Source organism: Macaca nemestrina, chromosome 7, assembly GCF_043159975.1.
Source record: "Macaca nemestrina isolate mMacNem1 chromosome 7, mMacNem.hap1, whole genome shotgun sequence".
In the NCBI taxonomy this organism is placed as follows: domain Eukaryota; kingdom Metazoa; phylum Chordata; class Mammalia; order Primates; family Cercopithecidae; genus Macaca; species Macaca nemestrina.
In genome coordinates, this window is record NC_092131.1 from 98215955 (window position 1) to 98233466 (window position 17512).

Below are 17512 nucleotides of genomic sequence, written 5' to 3' on the forward strand. Positions count from 1 at the left end.
ACTCTAATAAAGCCGGGCGCGGTGGCCCATGCCTGTAATCCCAGCACTTTGGGAGGCCAAGGTGGGCAGATCACAAGGTCAGGAGATCAAGACCATCCTGGCTAACACAGTGAAACCCCATCTCTACTAAAAATACAAAAAATTAGCCAGGCGTGGCGGAGGGCACCTGTAGTCCCAGCTACTTGGGAGGCTGAGGCAGGAGAATGGCGTGAACCCGGGAGGCGGAGCTTGCAGTGAGCCGAGATCGCACCATTGCACTCCAGCCTGGATGACAGAGCCAGCCTCCGTCTCAAAAACAAACAAACAAACAAACAAAAAACTCTAATAAAGGATGTAAAAAGTGACTAAATAGAGAGTAATACCACACTTACGGACCAAAAGATTTTAATACAGTGAAATTACCTATAGTTTCTAAATGAAACTAGATTTAATGTAACCACAATGAAACTCTCAGCAACATTTTTTGAAATAAATATAGACAAATGATTCTAAAATACGTATAGAAAGGCAAAGGGGCTAGAATAGCCAAAACAATACTTAAAAAGAGCAAAGTTGAAGAATTCACACTACTCAATTTAAAATCTTAGTAAGAGTCTACCATAATCAAAATGTATATCAGAAAAATTAGTAAAACAGAAATCAGTGGAACAAATTAGAGAATCTATATATAAAAGCACATAAATATGGTCAAGTGATTTTTTTGTGGAAGTGAAAGGTATAAGTAGAGAAAGGATAATGTTTCCAACAAATGGTTCTAAAAAAAGTAAACATATATATGCAAAAAAGAACCTATGCCTCAAACCATATATAAAAATTAACCCAAAATGAATTGTAGGCTTAATGTACACGTAAAAATACAAAACTTTTAGCAGAAAACATAGGAGAAAGTTATTGTGACTTTGAGTGAGGCAGAGAGTTCTTGCATTTGACACCAAACAGTTGATTAATAAAAGAAAAAGTTGGTGAATTGATCAAAGAAAAACAAGAGAATGAAAAGACAAGCTACATACTGGGAGAAAATATTTGAAAAGCATGTATCTGAGAAAGCACTTGTATGCAGAATATATAGAGTACTCTAAAAATTCAACAGTAAGAAAACAAACAACTACATATAAAAATGGGCAAAAAAAATGGATATTCTTTAAAGATTTGTGAATGAAAAGATGAGCACATGAAAAGATGCTCAACATCATTAGTCATTAGGGGAATGAAAATTATAGCCACAATGGGACACCACATCATAGCTACTGGAATGGCTAAAATTCTCAACACAAAACTGACAGTATCGATTGCCGGTGAGTATTTGGAGCAAGTGAATACATATATTGCTGATGGGAATGCAAGATGTACAGCTACATCAGAAAACAACTTTTCATGCTGTTAAATACACATTATATTACTGAGCAATCCCACTCGTAGACATTTACTCTAAAGAAATGAAAACTTATGTTCACACGAAAATACAAATATTTATAACAGCACTATTCATAACCATCCAAAAAGCAAAAGCAACCCAAATGTCCTTCAATGTGTAAGTGAATAAACAAACTATGGGACATCCATACAATAAACTGTACGCCAATAAAAAGTGAACTTACTATATTTAAATTTTAAAAAAATTACAATACACCTCTTTGAAAAATATTCAGTGGTAGGCACTACATGTGAACATGTGTATACCCTATCACTCAGCATTTTCACTAGGCGTAGATATAGAGACCTAGCAGAAATGCCTACATATATTCGCCAGAAGATGTAACAGCACTGTAGAGGAGCCAAAACACAGAAACCACCATATGTGCATTAGCTATAGAACGGATAAATAAATAGTGGTATAGTCGTACAACAGAATGCTATAAGGCAATGAGAATAAACAGCTTATAGTTACACATCTCAAAACTAAGGTATAAAGCAATAAGAATAAACAACTTATAGTTACACATCTCACAATCAATGTTAAGCGATAGAACTAGACACAAAAGAGTACATAATATATTAATTCATTCATAAAAGGCACAAACAGCCAGGCACGGAGGCTCACACCTGTAATCCCAGCACTTTGGGAGGCCAAGGCGGGTGGATCATGAGTTCAAGAGCTCAAGACCATCCTGATCAACATGGTGAAACCCCATCTCTACTAAAAATACAAAAATTAGCTGGGCGTGGTAGTATGCGCCTGTAGTCCCAGCTACTCAGGAGGCTAAGGCAGAAGAATCACTTGAACCCAGAAGGTGGAGGTTGCAGTGACCTGAGATCACGCCACTGCACTCCAGCCTGGCAACAGAGCGAGACCCCATCTCAAAAAAAAAAAAAAAAAAAAAGGCATAAACACAGGCAAAACTAATCAGTGTTAGGTGTTAGGAGTTGAGGCAATGGATGCCTTAAAGAGAATAGTAACTGTTTCTTGGTCAGAGTAGTCTGTTACAAGGGCGTGTTCTGTTTTTGAAAACTCAGCGATAACCTGCATTTATGATTTGTGCACTTTTCTACATATAAGTTGTAATTTAATTTTTTAAATTTAAAAAATAAATGTATTAAGCATTTATTCCAAATATTTGAGTAAAGAGCTCCAGAAAAATACACCAAGAGCTTCAAATAACCCTGGCAGACACGAGTCTGTGTTTTGCAGTTTGAGACACACAGTCATAATGAAGAAGGAATTCATGAATTTTACAAGTACAATCAAAGACAACCAAAAATTTTTACTTTTTCCTTCAAAAGCTTCTAAGTTGGAGAAGAATACTGCCTGTTTTTCCTTCTGTGCTCAGTGAGCCTTATCTGTACTCCCCAGTTTCACACTCCTTGAGGCTCAGTGAGTTTCTGTTCACCTTCCTAGCACAGCTGCAAAGTTATAAGGTTGATACAGAAACATGGTTTCCCAGGTATGTGGAACATGTAGCATAGATAAATGTAAAAGACTGATCAACTGCCTTTGTTCTCGCTTCCGTAAGTACGCTTCCTGCATCACGTAGCTCCCGGCCACTGACTGCTTAAAAGTCGGCTGCTTTCTTTGTCTGGGGCTCAGACTTTCCTGGACGCTAGTCCTACTGAGCCAGGTGATCACCTTTAAATAAAGACCTTTTCTGAACTCACTCTGTTCGGTCTCTCCCATCTTTGATTGTCCTGCAACAATAATATTAACTGTTAACCAACAGTTACTTTTTGAAAAGTAAAAATTTTATATCTCTTTTTGCCAAAGCAAAATAAGATGTCAGTGATATCTTGGGGCTATAAGGGGTTAGAGTAGAAATGTTGACAGTGCAATGATTGTGAGCTTCCTGTGGGATAGCTTTCTCTGCTACTTATTCCAAATTAGCAATAAAAAGAAACAAACTTAATATGTGCAACAAGATAGATAAATCTCAAAGGCATTATACTCAGTAAAAGAAGTCAGACTCAAAAGGTTACATACTGCATGAATGGACAAGTCAACAACCACACTCCCAAGTTCATGCATTACTATTCCGGACCACGAGATTTTTTTAAAACTCCCTTTTGATCCTTCTCTCTTCTCTTGCTTACTCACATTTCTTCTCTCTCCCTGTGTATCAGTCTGGATCATCTAGATTATGCTGCAGTAACAAATAATCTCATCTCAGTGGTTCAGAAACAGTTTTATTTCTAACTCATTTTACAGTCCATGGGGAGTTGGCAGAGCCTCTGCTTATCATGGCTGCTGTGGGACCCCAGCGGGTTGCCATAACAAAAGGAAAAAGATTTCTGGGAGTCGTGTGTCTCCAAAATAACACATGTCCCTTTTGCTCACAAGACTTTGGTCAGAATTATTCAAACCACAATGGAGCCAAGAAGCATAATCCTACCACGTGTTCAAAAGGAGAACTGGGAATATTTGTTGAACTTCATTTTCTACCATTCCCTCCTAAATTCAAATTTCTAGAAGAAAAGAGTGGGTTCCATCTCACTGTGTTGTCCTCTCCTGCTTCAATTATCTAGCCTATGGGCTGGGGGCGGGGAAGAGGAAACTGTATACTTCATATGTATATGGGAACATGAGATGGATGGATGAGGATGGAAGGACAATTCACAGGGTCACAGGCCAAAAAAATGTACCCCATAAGATATAGAAATAAGACCCTTGGGTGTGGGTATGGTGGGGGACAGGTCTATATGGATTAATAAGCACAAAACAAAGAGATGCAACTACAGAATGAAAATGTTATTAATCAAAGCAGCTCATGCCCATTACCAAAACTCCAACCACAGAGTATTCCTTCAGGGAAATGCTTCAACCATGTAGCCGTGGACTTCCTTGCAAGGGAGGAAAAGGTTTCTACTCTGAGTTAAACCATGATGGGGTCTGAGCTCATAAAAGCACATTCAGATTTTTCCGCTGCCCCACTACATAATTTATGTCCTAGTCAGGCACAATTTTCATTTAATCAAGAGCTATCTTGTCTCCAACCTTTCAATTGGGAGCAACTTTGTACAAGATGAAAATAACCTAATCCATCATGATGATAGAAATTGTTCTGTATCTTCCAGGCTTTTACTTCTGACAAAATGCCAGGAATCCTGCTTCCTTAGGTGGCTTATGGAAATGCAGCAGACCCAAATTTCATTAGGACTGTAATAGCATGTCCTGCCCATAGACTAATGTGTGCCAGATGTGCAGGTTCAACCACATCTGCAAGCACCAGCCACCTGCTCAGAGGAGTCGGCCTCCAACGCCAAGGCAAGAGAAGGCTGCTAACATTTCATTTGCCCTCCACCCTGGAGCAATAATAATAATAATAACTTAAAATGGGGCAGAGGGATTGCCTAGCTTTTATTCAAAGGGGTGATGGTTTAGATGAAGCTACGTACCACTAGGTTTTTCCAAGCACTAGGTTTTTCTGCACCAATGTATTTAAAGGCTGAAAACCAAAGTTCCCATCCCATCGCAGTGACCTTGAATAAATTCCTCGGCATCCCTGAGCTTTGCATTCCTTGTCTGTAAAGTGACAGCAACAACATGAACTTGCAGGGTGGTTGTGAAAATGAAGTGAGATGAAATAGAAGAAATTGCATTGCACAGTGAGAGGGGCATAGTAATTCCTCAATAAATGTTGTCCAGTCCACATTTGCAATTTTTTTAAATCACATAGGTAGGGCCAAGACTGTGTTTGGATCCAGTGTGCTTGGGCCAGTGTGCTTGGATCTTGCTTTCATTCTCAAACCTGTCACCCTTCACATACACACTCAATCTCTCTCTCATGCACACACTCTCTCTCTCTCTCAGCTTTGTTTGCTACTATAGTGCAGGAGTTGGCTTGAGAGGCAGGAGGAGCAGAAGGGCCCAGGCAAGTCATTTTTCTGAAAGTAAAAGTGAGAAACAGAGAGGTGGCAGAATGCAGGCCTAATCTACCCCTTTTCACTTCACTCACTTGGCCTGCAGGGCACATGGTAGTGCTGACAGGAATCTATGCACATAATGTACTACCCACATACCCCTAAGCAATATATTGTTTAGTTTTGATTGTTTTTAATCTTTATATAAATGAAGTCATCCTTATCTATTTCTGTATGACTTGTGTTTTTCATTCTATATTATTTTTCTGAGATTCATTCATGTTAATGCATGAGACTGTAATTTTTCCTGTTCACTACTGTATAATATTTCATTGTGTGACTGTACCAGAATGTATTCTACCATTGATGAACATCTGTGCTGTTTCCAATTTTTACTATTAGAAACAGTGCTGCAATGAACATTCTTGTATTGATGCACACGATCAAAAGATTCTCCAATGGAAGAACACTGCTGGATCAAAGGTTATGCCTAATTTTGACTTTAGCCTATTTTGACTTTTGACTATAGTGTCAAATTATTTTTCCAAAGAGCTCCTTCCAGTTCACAGTCTAATTTCCTAATTCTTGGCAGAAATGTTGAAAACTACCTTAGAGACTGTTATTCTTGCAAGTAGAGGTTGCTGGAGTTTTGGAACACTGGCCAAATTGGTTTGCACACATGCCACCTGGAAGTCCACAGTCACAGACATCTTCACAGGGGAAGGAGAGGTATGTTCTGTCCATAATTTCTTTCAAAAAAAGTCTTAAGGTGAGCTTGTGGCTCCCCTGGCTTTAGGGATAAAACCTCCCCAGGATTAATTTGTGTTTTTCAGCCCATAGACAGAACAGTTTGCAACTGCCACTGTTTTTCATCTGGGGATGGTAGAAACTAGCCTGAGACTACTTCCAAACCATGTTTCCTCAAACAGACTCCTTCAGCTAGACTGTGACATCTTTGAGGACAAGGACCATACTTTTTCCACCTGATTTGTATCTTTAATGCTTGGAATCATGTCTTCACATCGTAAGTGCTCAATTAAATGTTATGTATTCATTTTTTTCATAATTCTTAATTCACTTAAGAGGTGCATTTTATTCACCTCTTAAGTGAATTAAGAGTTAATCACTTTGGCAGACACTGCTGTGTATTGCTGAAATCCATCTTCTCCTTCTCTGGGCACTGCACAAGACTACGTTTCCCAGCTCCCTTTGCAGTGTGCTGTAGCCATATGACTGAATTTGACCAATCACATGTGAGCAGAAGGGCTATTTATCACCTACAGTCTTGGCCTATCAATGTCTCCTACTGGAACTTCCACTCTCTCTCCTATTCTGGCTGCCAACCAGATGCTCTTTCATCTCCTCTACCATCACCCAACTTCACATCAGGAAATGTGGCAATGGTATCCTTTTTTAATCAACCCCCCACCAAAAAAAACATTTTCTCTTTAAAATAAACAAAGTTGTTTGAGAGCCTCCTTGTGTGTTTACCATGTAATTGTTTGGAAGAACAAATTAGTACGTTTGTGATTCAGACCCTTGGGTGATTTGCTGCTCAGCCGCATATGCTGGCTGGCAGGCTGTTTTTTTGTTTGTTTGTTTTGTTTTGTTTTGTTTTGTTTGAGACAGAGTCTGGCTCAGTAGCCCAGGCTGGAGTGCAGTGGCACGATCTCGGCTCACTGCAAGCTCTGCCTCCCAGGTTCACACCATTCTCCTGCCTCAGTCTCCCAAGTAGCTGGGACTACAGGTGCCCACCACCACGCTCGGCTAATTTTTTGTATATTTAGTAGAGACGGGTTTTCATTGTGTTAGCCAGGATGGTCTTGATCTCCTAACCTCATGATCCGGCCCGCCTCAGCCTCCCAAAGTGCTGGGATTACAGGCGTGAGCCACCGCGCCTGGCCTGGCAGGCTGTTTTGAATGAAGTTGTTGCATTTCTGAAACTGTGCTTTTTACCCAGATATCCCTCTTAATATATAACCATTGGTTAAAGACAGGAAGCATAAGGAACAGTGATGTTGAAATTCAACAAGGAAGTAATAGGTTATATTAATTTTTCACTGCAACATAACAAATTACCTCAAAGCTCAGTGAATTTAAACAACAGTTGTTATCTCACATTATTTTTGTGGGTCAGGAATCTGAACACAGCTTAGCTGAGTCCCCAGCTTAAGATCTCTCACTGCAACCAAGACATTGGCCAGGGATACAGTCATTTGAAGGCTTGACAGGGGAAGAATTCAGTTCTAAGTTCATACCATAGCTGCTGACAGGATTCAGTTCCTCACAAAATATTGGATAGAAGTCCAACCAGCGGGTGGCCAGAGGCTACCTCGGAGGGTGAGTGTGGAGGCTTTTGCACAACATGGCAGCTAGCTTGATCAGAGTGAGCAACGAATTGAGAGGATGAAAGGGAGCAAAATGGAAATCGGTCTTTCATAACCTAGTCTTGAAAGTGATATCCCATTATTTTCTTCGTTATAAACAAGTCACTAAGTCTAGTCCACACTCAAAAAGAGGGAGACTGTGTATTAATCTGTTCTTACACTGCTGATAAAGAGATACCCAAGATTGGATAATTTATAAAGAAAAAAAGGTTTAATGGACTCACAGTTCCACGTGGCTGGGGAGGCCACACAATCATGGCAGAAGGTGAAAGGCATGTCTTACATGGTGGCAGGCAAGAGAGAAAATGAGAACCAAGTGAAAGGGCTTTCCCTTTATAAAACCATCAGATCTCATGCGACTTATTCACTATGACAAGAACACTGTGGGGGAGACCACCCCCATGATTCAATTATCTCCCACAGGGTCCCTCCCACCACACATGGGAATTATGGGAGCTACAATTCAAGATGAGATTTGGGTGGGGACACAGCCAAACCACATCACTATGAAAATGGGAGCTTAAAAATAACAATTGTCAGTCCACTGCTAGATTTTCTGAGCCTAATCTCTGAATTTCATTTACTTTAGTAGCCCTTCAAGCTGTCTCCAACATTTCAGAAGCCACATTAATGTGAGAAGACTATGAGAAGTATATCCAATTTGTTTATTTCTTTCCTAGAAATGAAGCTATCTACTCTTGCAATGGGATACTTTCAAGAAATGATGGCAAGTAGCCTAAATCTCTCTTTCACTTCAATACTTAAGAATGTAACTAAAAATTCACACCAATTGGCCGGGAGCGGTGGCTCACGCCTGTAATCCCAGCACTTTGGGAGGCTGAGGCAAGCAGATCATGAGGTCAAGAGATTGAGACCACCCTGGCCAACATGGTGAAACCCCGTCTCTACTAAAAATACAAAAATTAGATGGGCGTGGTGGTGCGTGCCTGTAGTCCCAGCTACTCAGGAGGCTGAGGAAGGAGAAGTGCTTGAACCCGGAGGCAGAGGTTGCAGTGAGCTGAGATCGTGCCACTGCATTCCAGCCTGGTGACAGAGCGAGACTGTCTCAAAAAGAAAAAAAAGAAAAAAAAAATTCACGCCAATTATCCAGTTGATTTTTAAGTGCAAAAATGCAAGAATTCCCAATATTAGGTCACAAGGACAGGTTTTGCCCATTTTCAATGCTAATACATAATTAAACTTCCATCTATGTTTTAAAATTGTTTTCCTCAACCAAGTATGATAAATTATATAATTTGTGATTATATAATACTTGTTGACAAGCATGCTTCTTTTATATAATTAAAGTAAATGAAACAGTATGCACCACTTCTTAGCTGGCAAAAACGTGTTCAAAAATTCTTACAGTCAATTTTTATAACATATAACATGCAAAAATGACCAAATGGGGTGTTTTCCTTTTTTTTAGAAATTCCTGCAGGATGGGGAGGGGAAGAGATTGTACACTTCCAGAAGGAAACAGCAGGTGCAAACTTTTGCAAAGCACCTCTCTGCATTACACACCCTCCTCCCCCTCCACCTCATGTGGCCATGGACAAATCAGACACGTTAGGAAACACACACCCTAATCTGTTTCCATGGCCCTATGAGAAGCACAGATTTGGAAATACAGTTCCCAACAAGCCCAGGCATTTTAATGAGCCATGGCCAACTGGAGTGACAGAATCCTTCAGCCATGTCAAATGCCACCACTGCTGGCCCAGGGCAAAAGAAAGTGCCTCCTCCCTGGGACACCACCCTGTGTCCAAACAGTCACAACCACATGAGATAAAAATACAGAGTGCATTTCCCAGCTTCCCTCAGCACCCAAGAGAAAGGCAGGTTAAATGCAGAGCAGGGAGCCTTGGCATCCCAGGCCAAACTGGAACGCCAAACCATTCAAGGAACACCAGCCAAGGCAGGAAACGTGCAGGGAAGGGGCTAAGAGGCAAACCTAATCAGTCCAGCAACCTTGCAAATGACATTTGGAAGTGCAAAGTCATTCTGAGTTCCAGAACAAGAAATATCTTTAGATGTTGAAATGGCTTTTGCCAAATGCCAACGTGGTGAATTTGTTTTTCCTTTGGCTCATTAAAAAAGAATAACCATTTGTGCATTTATGAAAAGAAATATTACCTTCCCAGGGTCTACAAGCAAATTCCTGGAATTTGGCATAGTCTCTCCTTGTGAGCTGCTTTTTCTTTCTTTATATCAGCAAATATTGATTGACTATGGGGTATCAAGGCACCTGAGAAAGAGTCCCTACCCTCAAAGAGCTTCTAGTCTGATGCAGGTACAGAATGAAATGCAGATAATTATGATGCAACATGGACTGTGGCTCATTCTACAGAAGTGATGATCACCACGCTACAAAAGTAAGCCAAAGACAGTGGGAGGAAGTTCCAGGAACAAAGTTTCTGCATACAAAGAGGCACGAGGAGGTGGCAGAGTCAGTGCCAGGCTCTGCTAGAAGCACTGGGCATATATGAACCTATTTTATCCTCAACAACTCATGCAGGTGCTGCTATCATCCTCACTTTACAAATAAAGAAACTGAGGTACAGGAAAGTTGATTGACTTCCCCAAGATCCCCCAGCCAGGAATTGGCTGAAAGTAGTTCAAAGTGGTTGGAGCATATTGGGGATCCGAGAGGGTGAGGGGAATGAGGGGAAAACAGGTTGTCAAGAGATATAAAATCAGGAAGAGGCCAAATTGTGAAGGTCCACACATATCAGGTTGGGAATTTGCAAGCATGTAAGCAATCCCTAAAGAAGTTCAAGGGGGTAATGATAGGAGCTGAGGTGGGCTCTAGAAAGCTCATGCCATGTGTCTTGTGGAAATTAGACTGAAGGCAAGCAAGGTTGGTGGGGGAGGAGGGGACCAATCTAGTGAGAGGTAATGGTGGCCTGAACTAGAGGAGTAGCAGTGGGGGTGACAGGCATTTGGATAATTCCAGAGACCTTTGCTAAGTAGAATCAACTGGACAATAGCTGATGAAATGGGAGAGTTCAGGTGGGGCAGGGGTGGGGGTATGGAGGCCAGCTTCCAGGCTTCTGGCTCGAGCTCCACACAGATGATTGGACCACCAGAATTCTCTCAGATCTGAGAATAACAACAATGGAACTGGCCCTGTTCTTCAACTATTACTAGCGCCAGGCTGGACACTTAGAATACTTCTGTCTTAGAAGTATTCTTCTGGCTCTGCTGATGTGACCAGAATGTTCCAAGAGACAGGCACTCCCTCCTCTGCACTCATTTCTGTAAATCCTCCTGGTCTGTGTTTCTGGACATGCCCTTTTAACAGGTCCTGGCGTTAGCCATCCCAGGAGGAATGTATGACCCCAGAATCGTGGTGAAGAATGAGCAGATACACCCAGTGGCCTCTAGACTTTTCCATTGCCACCCATCATGTCTGCATTCTTTTTTAAACCCACATCAGACTTGGCCCTAGGCATATTTTCCCAATACTTTAAAGCCACGTGTGGGTTTTCAGTGAAATTGAATCTGTATGTTTCTGATTCTTCTACACTTCACTCATTCCCGTGGTGTGATGAAACAGCTACTTGACATCCAGGAAACCTTCCTTGACATTTCATGACATTTCAAAGCCTCCTTTTCTTTTGTCTCAGACATAGGAAGCAACAACCTGCCAAGTATAAGCAAACCCCTTCTCCAAGATGCTTGAGTATGATTTTAAATGTCTTTTTCTATGAGAGTTAGAGAAAAGAAAGCAAAAGATGAGGTAAGAGCAGAAAGCCTATGGAGAGAAGGAACAAAGAAACCAGCAAAGTGAAAAAGTCCCAGTCATCAACAGCTGGCCATATTCCTGCCCCACTGGCCTTATCTCATGTCTCTCCACAGAAAACACATTTTCTAAGTAGATAAACTTGATTGAAGATGCCAAGAGAACAGACATGCTGAGTGACAGACTACTGCTTTTTGGATATTTCCAACTATCCTAACACTTTAATCTGTAAACTGCCTAAATGCCCTGAATTAATTGGTGCTTTGTGTTTTTTGTTGGTGGTGGTGTTTTGTTTCGAGACAGAGTTTCACTCTTGTCACCCAGCCTGGAGTGCAATGGTGTGGTCTCAGCTCACTGTAACCTCCGCCTCCCAGGTTCAAGGGATTCTCCTGCCTCAGCCTCCTGAGTAGCTGGGATTACAGGCATTTGCCACCATGCCTGGCTAATTTTTGTAGCTTTAGTAGAGACGGGGTTTCACTATGTTGGCTGGGCTGGTCTCGAGCTCCTGACCTCAGGTAATCTGCCCACCTCAGCCTCCCAAAGTGCTGGGATTACAGACGTGAGCAACCGCACCCGGCCTAATCGGTGCTTTTCATATTTGGAACCTATAGGTTGCTATGTGAAACCTATACAACAAACCTCTACAATAAAAATATAAAAGGACAGAAATGAATATGCCTACATAGTAACTGCGTCATCAGGGACTCTAATGAGCTAGAGGTCAGCTGATACATAAACTCTTCAAGACTACATTACTTTTATTTCGGAGACTTTCTCCTACTTCTTGGGAAAGAAATCTTAGACATCACCTAGAAACAGTCATTTCTTATGTCCACTAACATAGCTGTGGGTGGCGAGAGGTGTCTGCATTATTTCCCCTCATTTAGCCAACACTTCACAGAATAGGCCTTTGGACTTTTGTGCCGTGCTTCTCTCCTCTTTCTAGAAGAACAAGCTAGCCTGGTCTCTGTCCTCTTCTGCTGGGCCTTCACCCAGGAGGCAGTTAGTTTCTGACAGTTTTGAGAAGCAAGGGATAAAAGCAGGCGAGTACACATGCAAGGAGGCATTTACAGATGGCAGAACTCAGGGAGAAATGTACATTCCAAAGATGGCAGCCCGGTGGTGCCCTTTGCAGCCGGACCCAAGGATAATATTCCCCTCCCTGATAGGGGTTGTCTTTAACTTGGCCCCAGTTTTTCAGTCTCTGCCCGGGGGTCCCCAGTGAGAGAAGGGGCTTATGAAGAATCTTCCCAGGCTGATTTGCAGAGAACCACCATTGATTACTTTGGGCTTGTTAAGTCAGTATCCTCTAAACAAAAAGTGCTCCACAAGATTACATGGCGAACAACTGAAACCACTATCAACAACAGCTCTGACCATGCAGAACAAAGCAGAAAGTTGGTAGGGTGGGAGTGGACCCCACGGGATGCCCTGTGCCTCCTCAATTTGTCCTATCTCACTTTATGTCCCATCTTTTCAGCACTTTTTCACACTGAGACACTGAGAAGGGGCTTGCTCTGAGACTTTGACTTACTGCTGTCATCAGCATTGGCAAAAGATTTCTTCCTCTCTTCCTCCCTCTTTCCCTTCCCTTTCTACTAGGAAAGGGGTATTGCTGTAGCAAGCAGTCTTTGCAGACTAAGAAACCACTGACACCATTTTGGTGTTTGTTTAGGATATTTATTTATTTATTTGTCCCCAGGCCCTTCCACATAGAATTCGAAGTGGCAATGGCAACAAGATAACTATAAAACAGAACCTGTCAGTAAAAAATTATCAGAACCATTGCTTAAGGTTAAGAGTTTGAGATCACCCTGGGCAACACAGCAGGACCACCATCTCTCCAAAAAAAAATAGCCACACATGGTGGCACACACATAGTCACAGCTAGTCAGGAGGCTGAGGTGGGAGACTGGCTTGAGCCCAGGAGCTTGAGGTAACAGTGAGCCATGATTGCACCACTCACTCCAGCCTGGGCAACACAGTGAGACCCTATCTCTTTAAAAAATCAAATAAATAGGCTGGGCGTGGTGGCTCATGTTTGTAATCCCAGCACTTTGGGAGGCTGAGGCAGGCAGATCACGAGGTCAGGAGATTGACACCATCCTGGCTAACACGGTGAAACCCCGTCTCCACTAAAAAAATAAATAAATAAATACAAAAAATTAGCCGGGCTTGGTGGCAGGTGCCTGTAGTCCCAGCTACTCGGGAGGCTGAGGCAGGAGAATGATATGAACCCAGGAGGCGGAGTTTGCAGTGAGCCAAGATCAAGCCACAGCACTCCAGCCTGGGAGACAGAGCGAGACTCCATCTCAAAGAAAAAAAAACATCGAATAAATAAAATATCAGAATAAAATAAAATAAAAATATCAGAACCAAAGAAATCCAAACTGCATTGGGAGATACAGACTTCCAGTTCAAGACGGCAGCCTGAAACCGGCCTATCCATCATCTTCTGTCTCTTCCAGGAACCTCTACAATAAAAATATAAAAGGACAGAAATGAATATGCCTACGTAGTAGCTGTGTCACTGGGGACTCTCATGAGCTAGAGTTGAACCCATGCAGAGTAGTCCTAAAGCCTTTGAGCCTTCCACCACGCTAGGTGCCCAGCATGCAGGAGGGAACAACAAATTGGGTCAAATAAAGCTAAAGCCAATAAACATATTTAACATGGCTTTAAAATAAAAAGCATCCATGTTCAGGCATCTGTGCTAATCATCCACAAGGAATAGTGCCTTCTGGTGCTGAGCCAATCCACAAGCAATGAGGCCGCCATATGCCTCTTTCTTCCCGGCTGGTGGAAAGAGAGCTCCATCTCTACGCAAACTGAAACAGGCCTCCTTAAACCTGACCGTGTGCTTAACTGCACATGAGGCATAAATTCCACAAAGAAGCCCAAAGTCAAATCACCACTGAGAGCTTTCCTGAGAGGTCCAGCAACCAAGATTTTCTCCCTGGAGAAGTTGAAAGAAAGCAGCTCGTTAACAACTGGGAAAATAACACCAAGCAACCCTGAGCTGCCAAAGAGGAGGGGTGGAAACCAAAGGCCAATTCCAGACCATTCCAGATAATTAGCCTCTGTGATCAGGCTAACTAGAGTGGCCCAAATTCCCCATCTCCAAGACTCAGTTTCCTCATCTGTAAATGGCAACAGTAACCTGACCCAACCACAGAGACACTGCAGAGTCCAAGCATAGAATGTATTCAATGGCTTAGAACAGCATCTGCCATTTTGGAAGTATTCTAAAAGCAGCTTTTACCATTATTACTCTTAGTATAAAATATTTACAAAATTTTTTTTAATTACAATAGATAATGAAGAGCCATAAACACAGAAAACTATTTGTTTGTGCCATGGGCTCTGTGATCTTGCAAAGTCCCAAGTGGTCTTCCCCCACTTGGTTCTTCCCAGGCCAGCCTCCAGGTCCAAGCTCTTCCCAGAGCTGGTTGTCAGTTTCTAAGTATTTTTAGATCCTGGCTGAGTGGTTTCTCTCCCTTTTCATAAGGGCTGGATGACAGCCTGCCACTAAGAATAGCACTTCTCCAGTTTAATCAACAAGTCGCCAAGCTTCATGACCATGCTGGCACTCATGGGAGGTCAGTTGGCTGTGCTCACCTGCAGACCTCAGCTGCCCACACAGACATTGGCTGGGCCCACTGCCCTCACCATTGCCACATCCTGCTCTTCATGGACCTTTCAGGACACCCAAAAGAGGTGTAGAAATGTCCCCTCTTAGAAGATAAAGGGAGGGAAGGAGGGAGAGGTCTACACCCAGAATCGCTGGCATCTCTTCTGAGATCTCTGAACCTGGAACTAATAGAATTGGACTATATAGAGAATTTAGGCTCAAAATTCACCTTCAAACTGCAACATCGGGAAGTGATCTTCCTTAGGAAGGGTGAGTGCAGCCTTTTATTCAGATGGGCAGGGCGAAGTGTTATGCAGGAACCCTCCCCATACCCTGTTCTCACAGGCATTCATACCTCCTTTTTACAGAGAGGACACAGGGCTCACAGAGGTTAAGTCACTTGCTCAGGGTCACAGAGCTGGTCAGTGAAAAGGTGGGATTTGAACCTGCATATTCCAGTTCATGTCTAGGGCTCTTGTTAGTACTCCAAGATGTTTAGAAGCTATCACAATCCCAAAGCCAGTTGTGAATGAGCAGAGTGTTCACCCCACTCCACTAAGTCATTCCAGCCCAGTACCACATTCTGCACCCTCCTTCCACTTGCTGTCGCTCACCTTAAGGCCTTGGGGCCCATACATGCAGTCACTGGCCTAGTACACCCAACGGGTCCCCTTTCAGCAGTTCCCATGCAATCTGTGCCTCCCAAAAGCTGAGGACATGCCCCTTACCAAGTAACATCACAAAAAGAAGCAATTCCAGCTAAAAATGAGGCTCTACAGTTTGATGTGTGGATTCAGATCTCAATTGTTCATGCCCTTTCACTCGGCAACACCACTTCCACATAAAATAAGAGAACTTCTCTTCCATAGAGCTTATAGACAAGAAGTTCATGACAGACTTTGAACAGCAGAGGACTGAAACCACCTAGGAACAGGCGAGTTGCGTAGCCTAATGTCTTAGTCTGTTTGGGCTGCTATAATAAAATACCAAAGTCTAGTATACTGACCAGTCTTATAAACAACAGAAATTTATTTCTCATGGTTCTGGAGGCTGGGAAGTCCAAGATCAAGGCACCAGCAGATTCAGTATGTGGTGAGGTCCACATTCCTGGTTCATAGACTGTGCCTTCTCCCTGTGTCTTCACATGGTAGAAGGGGCAAATGTGCTCCTTTGAGTCTCATTTATAAGGGCACTAATGTCATTCACAAAGGCTTTATCCTCATGACCTAATCAGTCTCAAAGGCTCCATGTCATAGTGCCATTACCTTGGGAGTTAGGATTTCAACATATGAATTTTGGGGAGGGACACAAACATTTAGACCACAGCACATATTATTACATATTCACAAGCTAAAATGATATGGTAAGTAAAAACCATGTTAAAGAATGTTTATGATGTGGAAAATACATACAATATGAATGCATAAGTTGCATATGTTAGGATCCCAGTTATTCATGCTAAACACACACACAATATGAATATGTTCATTCTTTGATTCAAATACGCATCACCTACTATGTTCTTAGCAGTAGAGATACAACAGAGAACACCACAGACAAAGGCGTTGGCCCTTGTGGTGCTGACATGCTTCGGAGGAGGCAGCAGAAATAGACAATCAACAAAATAAGTAACATCTGTAGGACATCAGTGACACCTGCACTGGTGAAAACTCAAGGAGGAAGTAGGGAATGATGGTGGAGGGGGAGCAACTGCAATGGGCGTGGTGGCTCACACCTATAATCCCAGCACTTTGGGAGGCCAAGATGGATGGATCACTGGACAGTCAGGAGCTTGAGACTAGCCTGGCCAACATGATGAAACCCTGTCTCCGCTAAAAATACAAAAATTAGCAGGCGTGGTGGCGTGTGACTGTAATCCCAGCTACTCAGAAGGCTGAGATGGGAGGATTGCTTGAACCCAGGAGGCGGAGGTTGCAGTGAGCCAAGATTGCACCACTGCACTCCAGCCTGGGTGACAGAGTGAGACTCTGTCTCAAAAAATATTAAAAATAAAAATAAACTTGCGGGTGAGAAAGGCCTCCATGAGAAGCAAAGAACCTCCTTCAGGAGGTGAGGGGCCAGTCATGAGCACATCCTGAGCTAGAGAGTTCCAAGCAGGGGGAAAATGAGTAAGTGTCAAACCCCCAGAGGCAAGGACCAGCCTGGCTGAGTCATAGGAAGGTCAGTGAGCCCAGTGATCTCAGCCCAAGGGGGCAGGGGCTTAGCACCCAGAGAAGAGGCCAGCAGGGGGTAAGAGGGTTTCGGTTCGCAGACATGGAAAACCACTGGGGCTTGAGCTGAACAGCATGATCTGAATATGTTGTAACAGGATCGTCCTGCCTGCTGGTGTTGTTCCATCAGCACATCAGCAATCAGTTGCTTTGATGGTAGAAAAGGGTGTGTATGTGATAGATAGATAGATAGATAGATAGACAGACAGACAGACAGACAGACAGACAG